This window comes from Schistocerca nitens, chromosome 8, assembly GCF_023898315.1.
Source record: "Schistocerca nitens isolate TAMUIC-IGC-003100 chromosome 8, iqSchNite1.1, whole genome shotgun sequence".
Lineage (NCBI taxonomy): Eukaryota > Metazoa > Arthropoda > Insecta > Orthoptera > Acrididae > Schistocerca > Schistocerca nitens.
In genome coordinates, this window is record NC_064621.1 from 271,080,989 (window position 1) to 271,106,263 (window position 25,275).

Here is a 25,275-nt window from a genome sequence, read left to right on the forward strand (position 1 = left end):
CAGGCGCAGTGATATATTTGTCGAAAATTTAAGTGGACTTCACATTGTTGTGATACACCTACAATTGAAGAAGAGGCTATTTTAGATATTTGCAAGACCCTTCTTCCAGAATTTCACTACGGCTATATGTTGAAAAAGTCTGAGCCAATGAATGATAAAATGTGTTGCACAGACGTGGACAAAGCAATACGTTACAATGATGTTATGAGAAGTGATATGCGTAGGTGGTTTTACATTTCAGCTTACCCTGACAATAACTTTTATAATATTCCACACGTCCGTTAAAAGATAACGCTTTTAATAAAAGATCAGTTTTCTTGAGTTATTTCTGTAAAATTAATAGGGCTGAGCCGAAAAATGCATGCTGTTGAAACCGACGCACAACTAGTAATGCATAGACTGACACTGCGAAACTGTGCAATCCTCATCAGCGAAAGAACAAAGCATTGATGATTACTGGGACTGTGTATTAAAAGATGTTGAAAATTCGTCGTTCAAAATGAATTCAATATAAGTTCCAAACAGTTCCGACTGTAAGGCAAAGCTAATTAATAAATTTAGTGAAATACGATAAGTATTTGATAGTAGACGATAAAGTGAGCACTGTCGTGTTTGATCGTTGCTGTGTGTACAAGACTTGATCCTCAGGTGACCTCAAAGTGCTGTGTTTACACTGCGTTGCGGACTGTTTTAGCTCAGAAAAATCTGGGAGGGTTACTGGGAATGGAATCCAGGTTCTTCCCCCAGACATGGCAGTGACACCACCAATTCGACATAGGAAGAGGTCGATTTTCTTATGTGTGCATAAAAATGTAAAAACTTGATACTGATTGACTTTTGGGAGTACATGTGAAAAAATGTAAAAACATTGTGTGATTTTATTGTGCATTTCTGAAAATTAGTAAAAATGCAAGAACATTGGGTGTGAAAACCCTGTACAATTTAAACTCTGACTATTCATTGTCATGCCTAAGGTGTATGTTACAGGCTATGCTGCATCATGTATTCAAACATGCTTCATCGGGATTGGTTTGTACATTTCACACTCAACCAAGTGTACATCTACTTTTCTTTAGAATGTATTCGATTTTATACGGAAATATATATTTGGAGTTCTTTTGTTTGTGTTCCGTTTTGCCTCTCATTCCCTCTTCAGTGTATCAGATTGTCTGCTATTCACGCGAGTGAGTCATACAGATACAAAGAGAAACAGAAAGAGAGAGAGAGGGAGAGGGAGGGAGAGAGAATGATGGAATTTGACATAACGTTAGTAGAGTTGATATGTGTCGCCTCTTACCAACTGGGTAGGCATGATACCAAATAACTCTACTGCTAACGTGAAGAGGTCAACTAGTCCGAAGATTCTCTCTCTCTTGGTCATGCAACCAGCAGCAGTTCTTTCTACAGACATATGATTGTCAGAGGTGTATGTCTGTTAATGTGCCTGTGTGTGTGTGTGTGTGTGTGTGTGTGTGTGTGTAATTAACAGCGCCAGTTTACGCAATTCAGGCGAACCTGAAGAATGTTTTTGAAAATACTCTTGTACTGGCATTATTTCTTTAACATAGTACCATCCTTACGAAATTTAGATAAAGGTTACGTTTTTTTTAATGGAAATACTGTAGTATTTACAAAAATGTTTGAAAATTTCCATTTTACTCATTGAAAGTGAAGGTCACGTATTTCTTCCATACGAAAACACAGTACGATTTGCATTTCTCTGAACATACCACGATTTTGATTGATTTAGATGAAACGTACCTAATGTTTGGAAATACTATGATATTGGCAATATCGTTTTTGGAAATACTGTGCCATTTACAATATGTTTTTTGAATATGGTACCATTCCTTCAAAATCGTAAAGTTTACGTAATTTCTCTGGAAATACTATGAAGTGTAAAGTATTTACCATGAACAAGGCATCATTTAATGCAATTCAATTGAGACTGATGTAATTTTTGATGTTGTGTGTGCACGTGTGAGAAGAGCACTTTGTTCAATAATACAGAGCTGAAAATAATGTACTGTCGTATTTTCGTAAAATGGCGCAAAATTTTTAAATACCCCTGAATATGACAGCTATATTGTATCTGTCAGTTTCACTTCAACAGCTGCTAAATACTAGGTTGTGACTGGCTGTTTCACTTGAATGGCGGGTGAAATACAGGGCTATCATTCAGAGACGGGGGAAGTCGGGAGAGAGGGAAATGGAAAGGGCGATAGGGAGAAAGTGGTGGAGAGAATGATGACATTATCAGTTCAAGGCCTGTTAGCACGGTCAAGGAGCTTTAAAACTGAGTTCTCGAGTAGCTTGGTAGATGTAGAAGTATAATGCTATGACATATGAAGTTGTAGATGTAGCATTGTTTGTCAACGTTAGAGAAGCTTCCTTGGACGTTAAATGTCTATGCTGCTCAAGAGCATACGTGATCACATAGAAGAGATAGTGATACTTCTTCTTAAATAATTTTGAAATAAACGTCCTGATTGATGTTGAAGGTAATTCGGATGAGTGAGCTCGACTCATGCTATGAGAAATTTCCACAAAATATCAAATAACCAGATTTAGCCTGAGCTATATCCTCCAAAAACCGTAGGCTGTCAATGCAATCGATGTTTTGAATCTTCAGATAAGAAGAAAAATAGCGACTGGTCGGATCACACTAGACGCCCCCACGCAGCTACTGTCTATTTCCTGCGTGGTTTGGCCCATGGAAGATGTGCAGATCAATGTGCCATCTTACGGCCTTTTGGATGTGCCGGATGTCACATGTCCATGGTACGAAGTTTACTTCATAATGTCCAGAAACTGTTTCTGATGGACTGCTATTCAGTGACAATAACAATCCGTCATTTGGATTTGAAACTGATTGTGCGATTGACAAGGAACGGCACTTACCTTACAAACAGAACCATTTTACAACCATCTTGATGACTACTAGCATGACAGCATATCTTGCAGATATACCAACAGAGTGGGCATCCTTGTTCACCATCTGATCTTGGGCACAACGAAGTACCATAGTTCCTTTTCGCTATACCATCTGCACCGATGCCACACGACCGACTGACACATACTCACCAACTGACTGCTTTGACTTTCATCAGCAGTGTAGGGTCACCTGACCATCGGAACCAGTTCCATACCATCTATAGCGCTCCAGAACGGCAACTCTGCTCTTCTAAGGAGGTGACCAACCTGTGTCTACATCTACATGATGACTACAATTCAAAATTAACTGTCTGGCGGAGGGTTCATCGCAGAACCATAGAGTTACTTCACTACCCTTACACTCTCGAACAGCGCGCCACGAAAACACTTAAATCTATCGGTGCGAGAGCTGATTACTCATTATTTTATTATAATGAGCATTTCTCCCTATTTAGGTGGACACCAACAAAATATTTTCACACTTCGACGAAAAAGTTAATGACTGAAACGTCATGAGATGGTCCTACCGCAGCGAAATCTACCTTTGTTTTAATAACTGCATCCCAATTCGTGTATCACATCCATGGTATTCTCTCCCCTATTTCAGAATACAACGATCTGCCCTTATTTGAACTTTTTATGCCCTCTGTAAATCATATATGACTCGGACCCCACACTGCAAATGGTTCAAATGGCTCTGAGCACTATGCGACTTAACATCTGTGGTCATCAGTCCCCTAGAACTTAGAACTACTTAAACCTAACTAACCTAAGGACATCACACACATCCATGCCCGAGGCAGGATTCGAATCGGCGACCGTAGCAGTCACGCGGTTCCGGACTGAGCGCCTAGAACCGCGAGACCACCGCGGCCGGCCCCACACTGCACAAGCGTAATGTAAACAGTCTTTTTAATAGATCTGTTACACATTGAAAGTGTTCTGCCAATAAATCACAGTATTTTCTTTCCTCACAACAGTATATACGTGATCGTTCCAAATGAAGTTATTCGTAATTGTAATCATTAAGTACTTAGTTGAGTATACACCATTTAGATGTTTCTGATTCATAGTGCAATTGATAAATAGCGGTTTCATTTTAGTGGTCATGTGAATGAGTTCAAACTTTTCATCATTTACAGTCAATTTCAACTTTTTGCATCTTACACATACCTTGTCTAAATCATCTCGCAATTACTATTGATCATCCGATGACTGTACATGACAGTAAATGATAGCATCATCTGCAAACAATCTAAGAGGACTGCGTCAGATTGTCTCCTAAATCGTTTGATTAGAACAGGGACAACATAGGGCCTATAATGCATCCTTGGGGGAACGTCCGGAATTTCTTCTGTTTTACTGGCTGTCTTTCCGTGCATTATTACGAACTGGGACATTTCTGACAGGACATCAAGAATCCTGTGACACAACTCAGACGATATTCCATATATACGCAATTTAATTACAAGTCGTTTGCGAGAAACGGTGTGAAAAGACTCCAGGGAATCGAAAACGGTGGTATCAATTTGACGTCGCCTGTCGCTAGCACTCATTACTTCGTAGGAATAAAGAGATAGTTGTGCTTCACAAGAACGGTATTTTCTAAATCCGTGTTGTCTAATTGTCAATAAACCGTTTTCTAAGAAGTGAACCATAATGTTGGAGCTCAGTATATGTTCCAGAATCCTGCTGCAAATCTACGTTGGTGGTAGTGATCTGTAATTCAGTGGATTACTCCTCCTTTCTTTCTTGAGTCCAGTGTCTAGTGAAAATTAGCTAAATCATTCATCTTAAACCTCCTCAAATTGCAAATTAATATTTCTAATAGCGTATTTTTGTGAATACTAATAGATGGATGATCATGCAGACATTTTTACTGCACTTTTATGATACTATAAAAGTAATAAATGTCTCTGTTGAAACCTCCCCTTAGAAAAAACTAAGAATTACTGTGCTAGTAAACCCTTTACGTTATTTTATTTACAGACAGCTGAGAAGAACTGAACGTACTTAGACATTTGTCTCTTTACTTATTCTGATCAACACTAAACTGACACACAATATTTTTAGCGCAACACAATCTGACTTTCAGTAATCCCTACAAAAGAATGGCCTTGTCTAACAATAACCTATACCTTTCATGAATCACTTACCTCACAAAAATCTTTGTTACTCAATCTACTGCAATACAACGAGCGCCGATACTGCTAGCTAAATAAAAGATCCTAACGACTGAAAGCACTAACTACTGATAGGCATAGTTAGCAAATGAAAGATCTTAATAGAGAACAAACAACGAATTTACCTTAATAATGTTCAAAAGTCATTATATATATATATATATATATATATATATATATATATATATATATACTCTTTCTGATGGACATACGTCCAGATCTCCAGATCTTCCGCTCTCAAAACTCTGCCATCTCTCTCCCCATATCCACCACTGCTCGCGGATCGCCTCCAACTGCGCAATGCTACGCGCTGTTCACGTCCAACTGCCCAACACTACAATAGCGAATATTCCAACAATGCCAACCAGCCATAGACTGCAAACAGCACAGTCAGTGATTTTCATACAGAGCGCTACGTGTTGTTACCAACATAAAAATCTAAGCAGCCCACTTACACTGTATTTGCTGTATTATGACCAACACTTGTTGTGAGTTAGGAGGAGCGTCACCACATGGAAAAGAGCAGTCAGGTTCTTCATCCGCCTTCTCGTAGCGTGTGAGGTGGGTAGCAGGCTGCAAGAGCCCAGCGGGCACCGGCTGCGGGCAGCTAGTGCTGCCACAGCCCCGCCTCGCCTCGGCTCAGCCCCCTGCCGCCTAAGTGGTCGGGGCTTCCCCGGGGCGCGCCCGGCACTGCATCAGGGATTGCGCTGCCGCGGCAGCTCATAAATCAGGCTGGCCTCAACCCGCAGCGAAAATTACCGACCGCTCGCTGGCCCCAGCGGGCTGGCCTCGCCACCCCTCAGCATGTAGCTGCACCATGCTCACATGTTGCTGTCAGTTTCCGGCGTTCCCACAGCTATTTGGGCTCCTACTGCTTTATCATAGTTACTAGTGGAAGCAGATCGCGAACTCAGTAAATCCTGAAAAGGAAACTGCATTCAAGACGCCAGTGTGAACACGTCTAGACTATTGTTCCAGTGGCTGTTCCTTATCAAGCAAGCCATACAACACGTATTGAACGAACTCATAGACGCAGTGATAGAACCGTAGCAGGTCGATATAGAGCACACACAAGAGCAGGGATAATGCTCCGAAACGTAAATGGAATTCCTTGGAAGTTAGAAGTCGATGTTCTTGGGTAACCCTGTCGGTAAACATTAGAGAACCTTTATTCGAGGAGGACTGTGTAAACTTAAAGCTGGACCATCGTGTGTGTGGCGTGATGTCATGAAAATAAAATAAAAATCTTAGAACACACGCGGTGGCACATAAACAGTAGTTTTTTCCTGTTTCATTAAGAGAATGGAATGGCACAGGAAGTCGATAGTATTGTTACGGTGTACCATTCACCATCCACCGTAAATGCCTAGTGAGGTATGCAGGGTGATTGTAATTAAACTTTCAAACCGCTGTAGAAATAACACCACTGGTCAGAATGACGTCAAACTACAACGGAATATTATCGGAAAAGAGGGAAGAAATAGTTACAAAATGTAGCAATAGATGCCCCTTTAAGCATCATAATTTAATAGTGGTCGACTACAAATGAAAAATGAATCATATAACAATGCCTAAGGTGTACGTTTGACGTTAAACAAAATAACTACTCAGTGTGAAAGGGTGCACAGGTGTGATACTGTTAGTTCCGTAATCCCATCCACCACGGCAAGGTCATATCACATCGGATAGGAAAAATCAGTCCTTAATTGTTCTGAGGCCAAAAAACCACATAAAAAGCACCAATAAAAATCTAATCGGATTATTAATTTCCCTGCGACTGGTGCAAAACATGTTCAATATGCTGTCCACCGTTTTCCGCAACGAGTTGAAATCGAGAAGCAGCATGTTCCACGACTGACCGAAGTGTTTCACGTTCAGAATGTGTTGCGCAATGTGTTTGCAGTCGGAGCACTGAACACAACATCTTTCAGCTAGCCTCACAGTCAGAAGTCACACGGATTAAGTTCGGGTGATCTTGACAGCCAGGCTATAGGGAAAAGGCGACTGATAATACTAGCATTTCCGAAATGACGCTTCAGCAGCTGCTTAAGTGGATTTCAAATGTGCAGAGATGTGCCATCTTGCATCAAAATAATTCCGTCTACAAATTCACGCTGCTGGAGAGCTGGAATGACGTGGTTGCGCAAAAGACACTCATAGCGCTTACCAGTGACGGTAAAGGTAACAGGAGTGGAAGCACCTGTCTCTTCGAAAAAATATTGCCCTATAATAAATGATGCCGTAATTCCGCGCCCCACAGCGACCTTTTCAGGATGAAGTGATACTGGTTGATTTGCGTGTGGATTTTCCGTAGCCCATATTCGACAATTCAGTGTATTAATATATCATGTCACATGGTAGTGGGCTTCGTCTCTCCACAAAATCTTCTACGGCTAGTCATTGTCCACTTCCATGCGAACAAGGAATTCTAAAGCAAAGGTCTCTCTTGCTGCAAAGTCAACAGGAAGCAACTCGTGCACATGGGTAATTTTGAATGGGTAGCAAAGAAGGATGTTTTATAGGATTTTACGCACCGTGATCACGTTTATGTCCAATGTTCGGGCAATTCTCTGTGCACTACACGTTTGCATACTACCACTCGTCTCCTTCTGCATTGCTGTGGCCACTAATTCCACTGATGTCGAATCAGTTCGTTTCCCCCCTCTACCAGGTTGCACACCAAAAGAACCCTTTTCGGATTTCCGAATCATTTTCTTCTGACCCACGGCACTCATCGGACCAACCCCTTTTTGCAAACCCTTTGTTGTCCGGAACTTCTGCAGAGCGACATGTGCACAGTCATCATTCTTGTAATACAGTTTTACAAGCAGAGCGCGATCCTGCATTGAGACAGTCATGGCGAACGTCGCAGACGCGAAAGGAGGAAAAGACGTGTAACCGGCGTGTACACACTTCAGTGGGACGTGCGCGTGACAGGTGTTTTTATTTACGTATTCTGACACATACAGCGCTATATACTGATCAATTTTCACACTATTTTTTTGTTGTGCCATACATTTGCTCCTTCTCCGATAATATTCCGTTGCAATTTGACGTCATTCTGAACAGTGGCGTTATTTCTACAGCGTTTTGAACATTTTAACTTTAAGCATAATCACCCTGTTTATAATCACCCTGTATATCTAGATGAAGCTGCAGAAAATACTTCTTACTAATTCAGAGGATTTGGCATTATGAGGAATGTAGGCGGTTTTGTGGAAGCGCATGGATGTTGTAAAGGTATGACTGTAATTTATGAGGGGTACAATTTATTGACAACGCTACTATTGAACACAATTACTAAACGATTATAAATATCTCCTAAAACAATTATATTAAAAGAGCACAATAATACACTGACAGAAAAGACATTATAGCACCGTAACGTAGTTAACGTAGAGTAATGAAATTTCGGGAATACATTTGTCTAGGCAACATATTGAACTGAGATAAGCTACTGCAAATGTTAATTGTTGGTACATTAATATCTGGTGTAACCGCCAGAATGTTGACTGCAAGCAGACAGACGTGAATACATTGTGCTGTATAGTTGCCAGGAGTTAGTCTATGTGATGGAGTTCCACGCTTGTTGCACTTAGTCGGTCAGCGCACGCACGGTTAATGTTGTTTGTGGATGACGCTGGAGTTCTCCGAAGATATCCTGTATGTGTTAGATTGGAGATAGATGTGATTACGAAAAGGCCAAAGCGACAAGTCGGCACTGTGTTTAGCACGCTGAGTTACAACAGCGTTATGTGGGTGAGCATTATCCTGTTGGAAAACACCCATTGGAAAATTGTTCACGAATGGCAGCACAACAGATCGAATCAACATATTGATGAACAAATTTACTGTCAGTGTACATGAGATAACCACGAGAGTGTTCCTGCTCTCATGCGAAATCACATCCCACATCACTACTCCAGGTGTAGGTACAATTTTTAAAAGCATGCGGACATGTTGGTTACAGGCCCTGAACTGCCCTCCTCCTAATCAACACACTGCTATGCTGACACTCCACTCCTTCTCATATTCATCAGGCATCAGCAAAACACCATGTGAGTGTGTTCGCGTTACTAGAAGAAATTATTGGGGTTAGGAGTGGACCCTTATTTTACGACAGAGCACATCGGTGTTAAGCTGTACAAAATTCTTTTAATTTCTGTATATTTGTCAATGAAGCATACTGGTTTACATAGAATGTGACATAACAATTTCAGGACAACTGTCGAGACAACGTATAATGTCCTGATTAGCAGAAATGACACTGAACACAACAATATCAAATTTAAATAGAAAGTTCCCTACAAAATTTTTTCTTACATCTAGAAAATGATGCACTGTCTGAGTTGGCCAATATTATGTCAATTCATCAGACTCTGATTCTAAGTTGTACTATTTAGGAGAACAATCAAGACTATGGAGGATCGTTAGTTTCTGTGACAAGGTATGCAAAAGATTAGTCAAGGTTGCTCATGTTGACAATGGACGCAAGCTGAGGGTCCAATAATTTTATGCTTCTGCCAGCAGCATTTACCTTTAGTTGCGACGTGTTGTGGGCTGCATGGCTGCTCCCGCCCTCTGAAAATCCTATAAAAAGCTAATGAATATCTTAACTGATTTTATCAGCTGAAACTGCCTTTCCTTCTCGTTACGTGAGAAAACATATACTCATTCCTAATCTGGAAAATATGGCGATTATGGCGATATTTACGTGCGTAGATGGAGCAGCATGTATACTTCAGTGCCCTCTCACTTCTCACAAGAACAATTAACTATGTGGCTGTTTCGTCTCTCTGCTATCGGAGCGCCGACCGGTGTGGCAGAGCGGTTCTAGGCACTTCAGTCTGGAACCGCGCTACCGCTAAGGTCCCAGGTTCGAATCCTGCCTCGGCCATGGATATGTGTGATGTCCTTAGGTTAGCTAGGTTTAAATAGTTCTAAGTTCTAGGGGACTGATGACCTCAGACGTTAAGTCCCATAGTGCTCGGAGCCATTTGAATTTTGCTATCGGAGCTTAACGCCTCTGCAGTAATTTCTAACTGAATGTCAGCCAATGTGAATGCAATATTCACACAAAATTCCACTTTCGGCACCGTACAGAACGTGATACTCCCTGTTCTACACTTGGGTATGGTTCAGAGGAGAGTCCCCGAGGTTATCGATATTCTGACTTTCGTAGCAACAAATGTCCCCTCATGTATATCCTTTCGAGCTTTACATCACGGCCTTTTCAGACCAATGGCAGCATTCATTTCATCTCATGAAAACTACCCTCACCAATCGCAAGGCACTCCGTCTTCAGGCCCCGAGTGACCCACCAGGACCATCCGACCGCCATGTCCTGCTCATTGAACTGCAGCATTTGGTTTTGGTGTGTTAATACCGTCGAATAGACTGTCATATCTACTTGCATTACATAGCGTACATTTTAAAAAATCTGCTCACTATTACTGAAGTATGTCAGGTGACATATCTATCTACTTCTTATGATGTATAAAATCTAATGTAAGGTGTGACATTAACATTCATTCAAGCTGCCACCTTAGACATTACTCCTGTCACCGAGGCAGAACCAACTTTCAGCAGAAAACACGAGAGACCCCCAGCTCGCACTCCGAGGAACACTCGTTTGATACCACTGAAATCACAATTGGCGGTCAGTGGAATGCATTATAAATGGGATTGTCTGTGCCTAATGGATTTTTAACAGCTTGTGTCACTGTGATGACAACTGCTGCTCATATTGCTGCTAGAGATGCAGTACAATATTCAAGAGCTGTATGTCGAACACGATGGTCTTTCTTCTCGGTGGTGCCAAGTGGTCATTTGGATCCATTCTTTTTGCGATCACACATCCTCCTGGACACTGCTGCCTGCAGTCTTTTGCAGTGGGTACATTTTCCTGCCAAATCATTCTTCACCAACACAGAAGGAACATCCAGCCTCTCGTAGCCCTATTCCACAATAAACTTCAAAGTCAAACACTCTTAAGTAGCTGGTGCGAAATTTGAACAGATACCATATTCAGGTGTAGAAACACGCTTACCAACTTTCGTCTGTCACATAACCCCTTCTTGGTGTCGCGATTTTTTTCTGCCAGTGTATGTGCTACATCTCACTGATGGAATATCAATAACAACAGTTCCAAAAAACAATTTAGAGGTGTTTGGTGATAGACACAGCATTGACAGTAGTTTATTGACTGTGGAGTTTCAAAACACAAAAAGCATGCAACTAACATAGTCCACTGTGGTAAACCGTTGAACCCATAACAACTATCAAATGTTGAGTCACAGCAATACTTGAAAGCTTCCTTGAGTTATACTCTCTATAGGCACACGGCCTCCCTCAATGTCTTATCCGTGCTCTGTAGGCGCAACCTTCTTGGGAACCAGCAAAAGATATTCTGTACCACACTTCCTGTGCTTCGCGCTCCAAGAGTGCACCATTCTGCTCCTCCCTGACACTTTGCTGATCTGCAAGACAACATCTGGTTTCAACCACTCCTTGCATACAGGACTGCTAAACTGTGTTGTCTGTCACAAACCTCATCTGGTCTCCCCAAAGGCACGCTGTAAGACTTGGTTACTCTGAAGTTGACCGATAACTTAAGAACTAGTCACTCTGGGAAAACCAAACGTATTGCCCTCAGTCCATGAAGTCTACTGTCACACACAAGACTAATTACTCACTCAGCTACTTTTTTGCATGAACGCAGAAAAAATGGTTCAAATGGCTCTGAGCACTATGGGACGTAACATCTATGGTCATCAGTCCCCTAGAACTTAGAACTACTTAAACCTAACTAACCTAGGGACATCACACAACACCCAGTCTTCACGAGGCAGAGAATGAACGCAGACAGTGGCAAGAGAAAACCAGTCTTGGTGTCAACTGTCAGATGGTTGGGACTTTAACTGTGCCCTATATTCATGGCACACAACGTACGTCCAAAAATGATGTAGATCTGGAGATATACTTTCCAGCTGCAGATGTATGAACCAGATAACGTGCGCCCAATGAAAAGGAGGCTACAGTTGTAAGTAAAGAAAGTTTAATAAAAACTTAATAGCTGAAGTTCATATGGAACTGTGTGAAACTGACTCTGATACACCAAATCCAGAGCTAAGGAAGGGAGTATATGGCTTTAGTGTAGAAATTCCCTTGTCACACTAGAACCACTGACGTTTCAGAGGTTGTTTCAATAAGGGGCCGAGGATATACAACTCAGATGGGGAGGTATCACTGCTCTAAGAATGATGTTACAGAGCCTCTCATCGAAATTTTGGGGGAGCTTGAGGGTGTTCTAGGCCAAATGTAGCCATCATTGTCCTGATGAATAATAATTCGACAAGTTATCCCAGCACTTATTCTTCATGGCCTGTTTGAGCCTCAGCAAAGTGTTGCAGTATTGTTCCGTGATCACTGTTGCACCCCAAAGTAACCACTCGATGAGTAGTGGCCCTTTGTCGTTGAAATTGAGCCATTATCACAGACTTCTGGACAAGGCAGCCATTTGTTGGACGGGGAGAGCTGTCATGCTGCCATTCTATGCTCATGTGTTTGGAGATAGGTTCAAAGTGATGACACCACTTTTCATCACATACCACAACCTCAGCAATGAAATACATCCCTTCCTCAAATGGCTCTGAGCACGAGGGGACTTAACATCAGAGGTCATCAGACTCCTAGAACTTAGAACTACTTAAACCTAACTAACCTATGGACATCATACACATCCATGCCCGAGGCAGAATTCGAACCTGCGACCGTAGCGGTCGCGCTGTTCCAGACTGAAGCGCCTAGAACCGCTCGGCCACACCGGTCTGCCATCCCTCCCTCCATGTATCTCAATCACTACCTTCTGAATCTCGGAAAGTTTCTTGGGCCCACACTGTAGGCAAATTTTGCCATAACGGAACTTCTCGTGGATTATGTTATGAATAGTTCCTTTGCTTATCGACAGTTCAACAGAAATGTTCCATGCGGTAATGCAACAAATAGTCCGTATGAGCTCCTCTACAGCCAAGATAGTGGCACTGATGGTGACAACGTGTGCATTCCCAGGATGTGGTATGTCCTTGATTTTCGACATCCACCCTTATAACGCTGCCGCCACCAGACAATTGTGCGCCGCACGAAATACTCTGACTCAGCTTGTGAAACTGAAACTACCACCATGCCATCCCTCAGCAGATAGAGTAACCCACTGGGATCATATACAACACCGCGATTTTCCAGGTGTTGTATTTCGCGTCTGAGGAGCAATGGGTACTCCACAAATTATGTTAGAAGTGTAATAGAACCCAACACTCGGCGAAGTAAGAAATCAGAAAAAAAATGCCGAGTACGGGCTTTCTGCCATACATTCCCTGAGTGACGGACAGAATCGGCCGTATATTGAGCGAAAACGACGTAAAGACGATTTTGAAACCGACAAGGTAGATCAAAGAGCACCTTAGATTGGCAAAACAGAAAAGGGACCTACTTGCAATGTCGGGAATACACCGCATACCATGCACATGCGGAAGAGTTTATGTCGGAATGACTCGACGATCAATCAACACCAGGATCAAAGACCAGAAGTGACTTATCAGGTTGGGACATGTGGAGAAATCGGCCGTGGCAGAGCACGCACTGAGTGAGACCGACCACGTAATAAAATTCGCCGACACGGAAGTTCTGGCTCCAGAGAAGAACCATCACACCCGCGTGTTCAGAGAAGCTGTACACACAAAAAGAAAAGAAAAAAAAAACAAAATAAAAACGCAAATAGCTTCAACAAGACAGAGGTATGCCTAGGTGAGTCGATCCTGGCTTCCGTGCTGGAGCGAACGACCGTCGCAGGTAGCAAGAGGAGAACTGCACCGGAAATGACCGCGGAGAAGCAGTCAGACGTTGGCACGCCAGGTACACATAGTCTGCGGCCGCGATTCACCACCGGCAACGGAGGTTGAAGCTCTGACAATGCCAGTCATCCGTGCTGACGAAGCGTCAGTAAAATCATCAGACGTACTCCGGCCGAAGAACCCAAGACAGAACTCAATACGCAGTTTGTCAACAAGCGATCACGTCAACCTTAACAATTTTGTATTACTCTTATAGTTTTCTGAAGTGTCTGGTGCACGTCATTAAAGCCTTTACAAAAATATTATTTACTAGCACTTCACTGCTTAACTTAGTTACCTTTTACACAATATTGTATTACTGATTAAACACATTCCCACTATTCGTATCTGGGCTGGGAGCCAGTAAATTTAGTTAGTTACATGGTCCTTTGATTATTTCATAATTTTCGTATGAAAATGGTATGTAATGAATAACTTTAGAGTACTACACGCAGGATTAATTTTAACAGTAATGATCATGATAACCTTCAGTCCTACCTATCCATCTACAATGAAAACTAATTTCTCACAGGCTACCAATTTTTAAGTAAAAATTCGTGTAGGAAATAGAAGTAGTTGATCAGAAGAAAAGATAGTATTTCGCATTTAAAACTACGTGTGCTACCCGTCACATATTTTATAGTATTGGGTAAATGACCAAAGATGTTTTTGATCCATATTGAACTCTTTCTCAGTCGCTGAAATCTCTAAAATCAGGTGATAGATACCATTTTCTTTTGTAGTGTTGTACATGTGAGCATCATTGTTCTTCCCTAAATGCGATGGATTACTTATGCCAAATTTATACTATATATATATATATATATATATATATATATATATATATATATATATATATATATATATATGCATTGCTGTTTAAAGAGGATAACTCCAGTTAAACACCAAATGTGATGGATTATTTATTCCAAATTTATATATATATGTAACAAAGTTGCAGTTAAAATGCATTGCTCCTTAAAGTGGATAACTCAGCTAAACACCACATGGTATTCTTACTGCTTACTTTTGTGTAATGAATACTTCATTTCCAAGTGATAGGGTGCTCCATAAAACGTTAAGACAATGCAAGGAAAATATGTTAAGAAGTTGAATTATGTGTCTCATAGCCGGGAAACTGCACATATGGGAGGAAGAAGATGAACCTAATTGTCTGAACAGCTCAGAAATATGCTTCACCCAGTTCAAGTTGTCATCTGTATGAACACTCAAAAATTTCGAGAACTACACCCTTTTATTAAACTGTTATATCAATTAATTTGCCTGTTGTTGAGAACTGAATATAATGTGTCCTCTTAAAAATTTAAGGGAGGCCATTGTCAGCGACACAATAATTTATTGAAAAATCTATTACAATATCTTCTGTCATTGTTTTCCCTCAGATGGGATTCACTGAAACCTAGTCTTATCTACAGGAAGAAGAAATTCTGCATAATGAATTTTATATACGAGTAGAAAGTCAGTAATATGTACAAGGAGCAGAAGTGGGTCTGAGACTTCTTGATTTCCCACCAGTCTCTAAAGTTTTCTTTGCTTCCAGCGCCATTAGAGCTTCTGAGTACAACATTTACCATTACGTTTGTTAAGTGTGGCTCAGATCAGTTGTTTGCAAAGCCAGCAATTGTATAGAACTTAGATTCTGTAAAAACGTAAGATGATTAACCTAATGAATGAAATACTGTGAGAGACATTTTATTATCTAGTGGGATTTGGTGGAGAAATAGATAGACATTATTCTCGTTTTGCAGTGGGCCTGGAATCGAAACTGCCTTTTTCTAAGTAAACTGTCTTTACTTAGATGTGAGACTTCTCTTGAGTAGATTAATTTTTAAATAATTTTGTGAAAGACGTCAGTGCCATTAATTATGAAGAAGTTTCAGGATGCCATATTTCACTCTTTGTGGAAAAAGTCCCTGTGGCATTGATCTGTTACATATATCATTAGGTAGTATACTTATTAAGTTAGAACCACTCACATAAATTCTCTTAGAAATTCCAGCAACACCATAGGATGTTTGGTTTTTGAGAACTTTTATAATTTTATTCGTATCAGTGGAGGATATTGGCGGTGCTCCGAGTCGCATAAGTTATGTGGAGTGACATTTTAAATGTGTTCTCTTGCTTCTTCAACTGAAAAATTTAATCCTGCTTTTGTGGTGACATTTACAAAACGATTCAAAACTTAGCAACCACAACCTTGTCATTCAGTTTGACTGTGTACTAATCGGTCTTGTTATCATCAGTTTTGTGATATTGATAGAGTTTTAATCGTATTACCTGTGTTACTGTTTCCTGTCATGTTTTCATAGTTTTGGACGTTTTAGTGACATTCCTTCAAATATTACAATAATATCTTTAGTATGCGTTCGCATTGGATTTTGACTTGCTCTGTTCTTGTTAAGAATTTCTATTTTCCTCCTGCACGATATTTTAATTATTTAGGAACGTTATTTTCAAATACGAGGGGGTAACCCCCTCCTAAAAAAAAAAAAAAAAAAAAAAAAACACAACAGAATAACATTGCTCTGGGCGGAGCTTGTGTAGTACATCTGCAGTGAATGCTTTTTGCTAACGCTGTTTTGTTAATGTTTCGTTTTATGATGGAAAGTTTAAGTGAACAACATGCAGCTGAGAAATTTTGTTTCCTACTCGGTGAAAATGATGCTGAAACTATTTTACTGTTGAAACCAGCCTGCCAAGATGAGGTTATGGAAAAAATTCAAGTGCATGGTTTGTTCAATTTAAAAATAGCGACATGTCGATTGATAAGGAATCTCGTTATGGGGTCCAACAACATTAAAAAATTTGAAAACTTGCGCTTACAGACCGTTGACTTACATTTGATCAACTCTCAGATGTTAGTGGGTTATCTTGGTGCTCGGTTCAGCGAATTTTAGCGGAAGACTCTGGGATGAAGATGGTTGCTGCCAAGTCTGTTCCTTGGCTCCTGACTGGCAATCAAAAGGAACGTTGAATTGAAACATGTCGTACTATGAATCTATAGCTTGAATCTGATCTAGAGTTTTTGTGAAATGTCATTTCTGGTGATGAGTCATGCTGGTATGGTTACGGTCCAGAAACAAAGCAACAGTTAAGCCAAGGGAAGGCGTAATGAAAATGTCGCAAGTCAAATCAAACATAAAAACAATGCTGATTTGCTTTTTTGATGCCATGGGCGTAGTTCATTTAGAGTTTGTTCACTCAAGTCAGATCGTCAATTAGGCCATTTATTTGGAAGTTTTAAGAAGATTGCACAGCAGTGTTAGTCGAAAACGACCCGATTTTTTGGCAAGCAGGAGACTGGTTCTTCCATCATGACAACTCATTTGTACACACAGCCATCTCTGTTGACAGTTTTTGGCTAAATGTAGCATGGTTCCGCTGCCCCGTGCACCTTAATCGCCTGATCTGGCTGTGTGTGACTTTTTCTTCTTTACACGCATGAAAAGGGGCATGAAAGAACATCGATTTGACCACATTGAAAAAGTTCAGAAAAAAATAGGAGGGAGAAGCTGTCAGCCATTTCTAAAGATGACTACAAAAGATGTTTCGGAAGTGAAAATATCGGTGGGACAAATGTGTCAGTTGTAATGGAGGGAATTTTGAAGGGGATAAGGTTGTTTTGTAAAAAATGTGAAAAAACATAGCTTTTAAATAATACTTCCAGTTTCTTTGGGCACCCTCTTGTATTGACATATTTTTTATAGAACTCTTTGAATTCCGCGTTACCATCTCTTTCTATATATATATATATATATATATATATATATATATATATATATATATATATATATATATATAACCTTATACTGCTCTTTTAACTTATTCTTAAAAGACTGTATACCTATAATATTGTAATATTAACTGAGGTTCATAACGTAAAAGTCACTTAACAGCTGGGGGAAAATTTATTTATTTTAACCTAAGCATCGTCGTTGGAAATGTCATGTCAGGATCCTCCAATTTTGCTTCCTTAACGTGCATCACAATCAGAGAGCACATGAACAATTAGGCAATTAGGTACAATTTAATCGTTTCGGTTTGAGCACTCTCTATATAAATGTTGTATTTCCGCATGTTAATGTCTTACTGAAAGATAAAAAAAGAGAGAGGAACTGGGAGTGAAAGGGCTAGACGAAGAAAACATTTTACACCAACGGAACCAGTTACTTTATTTTTAAAAGCGAATGCCTTGAAACTGTATAAAAAGTTGGACTATGTAACAATAAAAAAAGGAAGAAACCATGTGCCAAAACGAAAGTGTTTTAAGGCAGGAAAATTAAATCAGGTGCCGGACCCCGTCAGTAATACTGGACACACACTTTACCTGGCCGACTGGACGACTTCAAGGGCTATGCCAGGCACACTAAACCAGTCCAAAATCAGATCTCATTATAACATGGTACTGAACCAAGATACTCAATTGAAAAGTAATAAAACAGACAACTTGTGATTTTTTGTAAAACAAGTAAAACGAAGTTTTCGATGTCATCAATAAATATTACAGAAACCTGTTAGTATAAGATAAATGGCCTATATCTTCAAAAGAAAAACATAATACTGGGGATAAGTATTATCAAAACCAGAAGATAGCTACCTTAACACAAAACCAATTTATTGGCAGTGGTTTGCAGTCTTATGACTATATTAAAAACACAACTATAGCTAGACTGCACCGCTTCAGTACTGCTAAAACTCATTAAGGCTGACTGAGGTTCGCCTTATACAAGGAAACCAGTCAAGCTTAAAAGCGAATGTTCTAACGGTCTTCTCAACAAATTTATTGTCGCAGTGGTTCACCGATTGTGCAGTGCTAAAGTGTACTGCCCCAATACCGCGTAAACCCATGAGGGCTGGCCACTCAAGTGTACCCAAAGTTCATGTTACCCAAGAAAGCCAGTCACAAGCTATAATTGAATATATTAAGAATTTTCATACGAAATTAAATGTCGTCGATGATTCACTGGTGTTGCACTGGACAAGAAAGACCACAACTAGTTGCTTGATTGCTTAGATGCCACTGGGTGTGACAGTAACCCGATAGATCAGACCATAGTACGTCTCTTGAAGTGCAGTCGAATGATCTTGCCTAATTCAGTGAGCTAGTGTGAACACGATGGTGTACTGTGGAAACTCGCCATGTACTATCTCTACTGGTCATGTGCAGGGTAGATCTTTATCGATAGGGACTGACGCACGATTCATTACTACACTCTCACATTAGATAAATCACTCTGTGAAAACATTAAATAGTAAATTAAACTTCTCCCAGTCCTGACCGGACGATGAAAAATACTTTTTTTATTTCCACTAGAAAGCCATTGGTAGAAAATGACATGCGACTTCAAGTGTTTACTTTGGAGAAAACCAAATGGTTTTAAGTAAGTACAATTCAACATATTATGCAGCCAGAATTACTGACTCATTCCGCGATGAAATGTAAGGAAATATGAATTTTTAACTGTTTCAGGTTACTGTTCCGAGACATTTAAGTTCAGTTAAGGATGAAACATTAAAATTTCGAACAGTCTTAGGGAAAGAAGAACAGATCTAGTAACTATTCCTCAAACGTTCCTTTCCAGTTATTTCACTGGATAAACAGAGCAATAACATGTAATACATAGTGAAGAAGCTATGTTTGTTTTATGTAGCGTCCATTCAACGAACATTTAAATAACATGACAACAACTTGACTGTAAAAGTATTTAACGACACTTAAAATTGCTTTCCAATCAACAAATACGTGTATGAGATAAAGAAGGTTCAAGGAAATGATCAGCTGAGGTCAGTTTGGACAGACAGTTGGATAGTTTTTAAAGAACTGCTGTACTGCTCAAAAATAGAGGCTACAACTTTACCTTATGTTCTTGTTACAGCTCTAAAAAGATGAAAACGTTTTGGCTTTCTAATGATGCACAGACGTAAGTGTAGTATTCAGCCAACACACTGCAGTATCTTCAAGTAGGAAGCCGACTGTTCTAAAAACTCTCGTGCTATGTATTCATAGGTGTGTCTATAAGTACTTGCATACCTCAAAGAAGCTATAGCACTTTTTCGGTCTGCTAGGGTAGCTTTATTTTTGGTTGGGAACCGCTTGGACATGTCTTCAACGAGTCGTTTAACCTATGAAATTAAACAGCCAATTGTATTACTTAGCATGGAGATTCAGTCAGAGGTGGTCACAGGCTTGTGGATCAGGGAAAACTGTTCGTTCCGCGTACTGCTGTGAACATGCTCCGCCTTCCTCCTTGTTACTGCGTAGACGTTCCGAAATGGAACAGACTCTTCGTGATACTGAAATAGGCACATGGAAGCGATTTCATGCTGGACAGGGGTGAGATTACTGCTGGCTTGTGCTGCCTCTTGGGTAATTACACCTTACATGTATTTTCAGGTTCATTTACGCAAGACACATTGCAATTGCATTTCATGTGAGCAATGGTTCTTCTTAGTTGGTTTCATAACTTGGCTGGAACACGAGGGCGTCATTATATGTTGTCTATTCATATTTTATACTCAGTCATTCTTCTCTTCAAGTTGCTAATCAAATTGAATTTTCACTCATTAAGTAGTATCATGGACATTAATAAAAATATAGAATTATTCTTCTGTCTTTTGTAAATATGATATAAAGTCACGTGGTCCACTGAAGGACACTTATATAGGACACCCACTTATTCAACATTCATGTAACTTTCGACCCTTGTAAAGTTTTTTTTCATATTCTCACATGTGCAGCATAAAAGCTTCGTACACAAGAGAATTAGTTTCAGGATTAAGTTTTTGATGAGGCAGAACGAATGGATTTCAGCAGAAATGATACTTCCTTACATTCTTCTAAATGAAATATTCAGCCACCCATGCAAGTGCGTGATGCCATTTGTTGTAGGGTAACGTGTGTTGGTCCGTGTGTATTGCACGAATCGCCCATAGGACGATGGATTTATCTGTAAAGGTAAGGAGTGGCTTCATGAGGTCTACAATAACGGTTATAGTTCCAATATATTTTTGTTTAGCTTATGTAAATCTCCTTTTCATTACTCAGTTGCACTATTAGAAGGTTTCTGGTCACTACAGCATATAATGTGAAGTTAGTTGAATCGCGTTTTGTTCACTTATGAGTCAGATTTCACACAAAATAAATGTTTCCAGGGCATTACATTACATGTCATTAATAATTCTTCCCTAGATCAACAATATGACATTTCGAAATGATGTGGTATGTGCTACTCTAACCTAAGTTTTCATTTCAAATTTTCAAAAAAATTTTATAGTTACTATTTCATACATTAAAATTCATCGACTGAGTAGAAGGAAACAGAAATCGTTTCAATTCATTTTTAAATGTTGGTTGGCTATCTGTCAGTCATTTAATGCTATTCGGCAAATGACCAAAGATTTTTGTGGCAACATATTTTACCCGTTTCTGTGTCAAACTCAGATTTTACCCACATCCCTTCTTCTAGGATTTTAGCAAAGCATTTCACTATTATTTTTAAATTGGGTTGGGTTATTAATAACAAATATTGTAAATGAGTATACGTATTGCAAACGTACTGTGAATATCATGATTTCCTTAAGCTGATGTCTGCAAGGTGATCTTAGGTGGGCTCCAGCTATTATTCTGATTACACGCTTTTGTGCAATGAATACTTTTCCTCTTTGCATTGGATTATTCCAAATATGAGGCCATATGAAGCAGTGAATGAAAACAGGCATAGTAAGCTAATTTATTGACGTGTTAATCATCAAAATTTTTAATAAGCCTAATAGCGTAAGTAGCTAAACATCATCATTTCAGCAGATCATTACTGTGGTTCTTCCAATTCGTCATCAATGCACAGTCTCAGAAATTTTCGAATATTTTGAATTAACAGACTTCTGTTCGAAGTTTTCATTTACTATTGGTGTTATGCAATTCTGTGTTTTCTCAAAATTTAGTGCGAGTCCATTTGCAGAGAACCACTTAATAATTTTCTGAAAAACGTTATTTACGATTTCCTCAGCTAATTCTTTCTCATTGGGTGTGATTACTATACTCGCATCAGTAGCAGAAAGAACTAGCTTTGCATCTTGATGAATATATAGTGGCAGGTAACTAACATATATTATGAACAATAAAGAAATCTAACACAAAAACCGTATGGGACAGCATTTTTGGTACCTTCCCCCATGAACCATGGACCTTGCCGTTGGTGGGGAGGCTTGCGTGCCTCAGCGATACAGATGGCCGTACCGTAGGTGCAACCACAACGGAGGGGTATCTGTTGAGAGGCCAGACAAACATGTGGTTCCTGAAGAGGGGCAGCAGCCTTTTCAGTAGTTGCAGGGGCAACAGTCTGGATGATTGACTGATCTGGCCTTGTAACATTAACCAAAACGGCCTTGCTCTGCTGGTACTGCGAACGGCTGAAAGCAAGGGGAAACTACAGCCGTAATTTTTCCCGAGGACATGCAGCTTTACTCTATGATTAAATGATGATGGCGTCCTCTTGGGTAAAATATTCTGGAGGTAAAATAGTCCCGCATTCGGATCTCCGGGCGGGGAATACTCAAGAGGACGTCGGTATCAGGAGAAAGGAAACTGGCATTCTACGGATCGGAGCGTGGAATGTCAGATCCCTTAATCGGGCAGGTAGGTTAGAAAATTTAAAAAGGGAAATGGATAGGTTAAAGTTAGATATAGTGGGAATTAGTGAAGTTCGGTGGCAGGAGGAACAAGACTTTTGGTCAGGTGATTACAGGGTTATAAATACAAAATCAAATAGGGGTAATGCAGGAGTAGGTTTAATAATGAATAAAAAAATAGGAGTGCGGGTTAGCTACTACAAACAGCATAGTGAACGCATTATTGTGGCCAAGATAGACACAAAGCCCATGCCTACTACAGTAGTACAAGTTTATATGCCAACTAGCTCTGCAGATGATGAAGAAATTGATGAAATGTATGACGAGATAAAAGAAATTATTCAGGTAGTGAAGGGAGACGAAAATTTAATAGTCATGGGTGACTGGAATTCGTCAGTAGGAAAAGGGAGAGAAGGAAACATAGTAGGTGAATATGGATTGGGGGGAAGAAATGAAAGAGGAAGCCGCCTTGTAGATTTTTGCACAGAGCATAACTTAATCATAGCTAACACTTGGTTCAAGAATCATAAAAGAAGGTTGTATACCTGGAAGAATCCTGCAGATACTAATAGGTATCCGATACATTATATAATGGTAAGACAGAGATTTAGGAACCAGGTTTTAAATTGTAAGACATTTCCAGGGGCAGATGTGGATTCTGACCACAATCTATTGGTTATGACCTGCAGATTGAAACTGAAGAAACTGCAAAAAGGTGGGAATTTAAGGAGATGGGACCTGGATAAACTGAAAGAACCAGAGGTTGTAGAGAGTTTCAGGGAGAGCATAAGGGAACAATTTACAGGAATGGGGGAAAGAAATACAGTAGAAGAAGAATGGGTAGCTCTGAGGGATGAAGTAGTGAAGGCAGCAGAGGATCAAGTAGGTAAAAAGACGAGGGCTAATAGAAATCCTTGGGTAACAGAAGAAATATTGAATTTAATTGATGAAAGGAGAAAATATAAAAATGCAGTAAATGAAGCAGGCAAAAGGGAATTCAAACGTCTCAAAAATGAGATCGACAGAAAGTGCAAAATGGCTAAGCAGGGATGGCTAGTGGACAGATGTAAGGATGTAGAGGCTTGTTTCACTAGGGGTAAGATATATACTGCCTACAGGAAAATTAAAGAGACCTTTTGAGAGAAGAGAACCACTTGTATGAATATCAAGAGCTCAGATGACAACCCAGTTCTAAGCAAAGAAGGGAAGGCAGAAAGGTGGAAGGAGTATATAGAGGGTTTATACAAGGGCGATGTACTTGAGGACAATATTATGGAAATGGAAGAGGATGTAGATGAAGATGAAATGGGAGATAAGATACTGCGTGAAGAGTTTGACAGAGCACTGAAAGACCTGAGCCGAAACAAGGCCCCGGGAGTAGACAACATTCCATTAGAACTACTGATGGCCTTGGGAGAGCCAGTCCTGACAAAACTCTACCGTCTGGTGAGCAAGATGTATGAGACAGGCGAAATACCCACAGACTTCAAGAAGAATATAATAATTCCAATACCAAAGAAAGCAGGTGTTGACAGATGTGAAAATTACCGAACTATCAGTTTAATAAGTCACAGCTGCAAAATACTAACGCGAATTCTTTACAGACGAATGGAAAAACTGGTAGAAGCGGACCTCGGGGAAGATCAGTTTGGATTCCGTAGAAATGTTGGAACACGTGAGGCAATACTAACCTTACGACTTATCTTAGAAGAAAGATTAAGAAAAGGCAAACCTACGTTTCTAGCATTTGTAGACTTAGAGAAAGCTTTTGACAACGTTAACTGGAATACTCTCTTTCAAATTCTGAAGGTGGCAGGGGTAAAATACAGGGAGCGAAAGGCTATTTACAATTTGTACAGAAACCAGATGGCAGTTATAAGAGTCGAGGGGCATGTAAGGGAAGCAGTGGTTGGGAAAGGAGTGAGGCAGGGTTGTAGCCTCTCCCCAATGTTATTCAATCTGTATATTGAGCAAGCAGTAAAGGAAACAAAAGAAAAATTCGGAGTAGGTATTAAAATTCATGGAGAAGAAGTAAAAACTTTGAGGTTTGCCGATGACATTGTAATTCTGTCAGAGACAGCAAAGGACTTGGAAGAGCAGTTGAACGGAATGGACAGTGTATTGAAAGGAGGATATAAGATGAACATCAACAAAAGCAAAACGAGGATAATGGAATGTAGTCAAATTAAATCGGGTGATGCTGAGGGGATTAGATTAGGAAATGAGACACTTAAAGTAGTAAAGGTTGTTTTGCTATTTAGGGAGTAAAATAACTGATGATGGTCGAAGTAGAGAGGATATAAAATGTAGACTGGCAATGGCAAGGAAATCGTTTCTGAAGAAGAGAAATTTGTTAACATCGAGTATAGATTTAAGTGTCAGGAAGTCGTTTCTGAAAGTATTTGTATGGAGTGTAGCCATGTATGGAAGTGAAACATGGACGATAACCAGTTTAGACAAGAAGAGAATAGAAGCTTTCGAAATGTGGTGCTACAGAAGAATGCTGAAGATAAGGTGGGTAGATCACGTAACTAATGAGGAGGTATTGAATAGGATTGGGGAGAAGAGAAGTTTGTGGCACAACTTGACTAGAAGAAGGGATCGGTTGGTAGGACATG